The following is a 2,192-nucleotide window of genomic DNA, read 5'->3' as shown; positions in this document are numbered from 1 at the left end:
TTTGTAAGCTTGAGGACTTTGTAATGATCCCAAATATATGACACATTTATTGTTGCACATATAATATCAGATCTACAACCTCTTGGTATAACTGGAAAATTGTTTGAAATTTCCATTAAAGACAACTATTTTTCCTATAAATATTTTATGATATGCAACCTTGTTATCATTCATAATATCTTTCAAAATTTTATCAAGTTCCTCAAACAAAACTCGTGTGCCATAGGAGTTTCATCCCATATAATTAGATTTGTTACTTTAAAAAAGTTAGCAAGTTCATTTTGTTTGTCTACATTGCAAATGGAGGTTTCAATGGTAGGAAACATAAACTTAAATTTACAATGAGTTATCCTTCCACCTAGTAACAACAAACTTGCAATATCACTTGAGGCAACAGTTAAAACAATTTATCTTTTTGAACAAAGTGTTGCTGACAGAGTGTTCCACATATTTTTTTTACTGATCCCACCATAACCATACATAAAAAAGACACCACCTAGTTGGTTTTGAGGTACTTGTATGATTTTAGTAAAGATATCTCTTTTCTCATATAAATCATGACATATAAATAATTTAATTAGGAAAAGATAACAATAATGAACGAATTTATTATTTATGCAAATGAAATATAAGAATAATTTACCTCTAAGGGAGTGAAATAACTCTTTATATAAATCATTTTATGAGATTGGATCATATTGTCTCTCATCACAAATCAACCAATTTCTTAGGAAATTAAGAACAAAGTCCTTTGGAAAAACAATCTTTCCACATTTGACTTTCAGCTTCCATGAATTTAATATGATAATATCCTCCGACATGCTTCACTTGGAAACATATATATGATCTAGATATTGCTTTATTTCATCAATGTTATTTTTTTACTTATTGTAGTATCACCTAAAGGCACAATAACATTTGAAATTTGATCAAAACCTTTATTGACATACTTGAATAAGTATTTGATTGAAGTACTTTGATTTCACACTTCCATGTTTATGTGTGCTTCATATTTCAACAAAAAAAGGATTATGAGACATTACATGACCACTATGAAGTATGATTTCATTTTTCTCAATTGTATGCCCATTATCTCTTATTATATAGATAGTACAACCATCTTGATGAACTATAGTTAAACTTTGGAATTCTTTTGGGATAATATTTGGAACACTTACCATATTTCATGCACGGTGAGAATTTAGCTGCCATACCACAAGGGACATGAACCATATGATTCTTAACAAACTATACAACTTAGTGTCTTTCAAAGGATTATCCACTTCAACACTAATAATCTTGTCTATATCGTTAGGTCCCAAATATTTGTTACAAGGATATACAAAAATCAAGATGTGTGCATGTGGAAATTCTCTCTTTTGAAACTCTACGGTGTACATATCTACAAAAGAGATTTAAAGTGTTAGTTGGTAGTATCATTTGATTAAAATTAAAATTGTAAAATTGCAACAATTATAGCTTACAAGCAAGCACTTTGCCTAAAATACCATTCTTTGTTAAATCTGGTAGCAGTTGATCAAACATCATTTTAAAGATTCTAGCTATAATATTTAGTCTATCTCGTGGCTTTAAGTGAAATGGTCCAAGAACTCTTTGTATATTTGACAATTTGGGATTGTACGTTAATGTGATGAACAAATCAAGAAAACCCATTTTACTACAAATTGTCATCTTATCATAGTGCAATTGATCCATAAACCTATGACCACCAACAGACGATGATGACAATACCATTATTTTAACTATGCTTGAAGCTAGTGTTTGACTTTGATCACCTTATTCATTCAGATTATTGAACTTAAAGTCTCTTAGTTTTGCTTGGTTGTTACATAGTCATTTCATTCTTTCAGATTCTAACATTGTTTAGCCATCAACCAATAATTGTTAAAATAATCTTCTAGACGATAACAAAGTTGTTTGCTCTTCTGATTTGATTTAATTCTAAATAAAAGCCACTCTATAATTTCAAGTCTAATTCTCTTGTTGTCTTCAAAAACTTATATGTCTCTATGTGTTGCATTAAGTCTATAGTCATCCTCCCTATATGGAAAAGTCAAAGGACATTGATAAGCCAAATAACTTGCATGGATCTCATCTATTATTTGTAGTTTCTCGCCTTTAGTTTGAATTATGATATTCATTTCCTCTATTGTGCCAACATCACTAACAAT

The 2,192-nt window shown here is 29.7% G+C and overlaps 1 pseudogene; it reads right to left on the bottom strand.

Moving 5' to 3' along the window:
- Nucleotides 1-727: 727 nt before the first annotated feature.
- LOC127093958 (uncharacterized) lies at nt 728-1,881 on the bottom strand (annotated as a pseudogene).
- Between the last annotated feature and the right edge of the window lie 311 nt (nt 1,882-2,192).

The sequence above is a fragment of the Lathyrus oleraceus genome, chromosome 6 (assembly GCF_024323335.1).
Source record: "Lathyrus oleraceus cultivar Zhongwan6 chromosome 6, CAAS_Psat_ZW6_1.0, whole genome shotgun sequence".
Classification (NCBI taxonomy): domain Eukaryota; kingdom Viridiplantae; phylum Streptophyta; class Magnoliopsida; order Fabales; family Fabaceae; genus Lathyrus; species Lathyrus oleraceus.
This window is presented reverse-complemented; position numbering and strand designations above follow the sequence as displayed.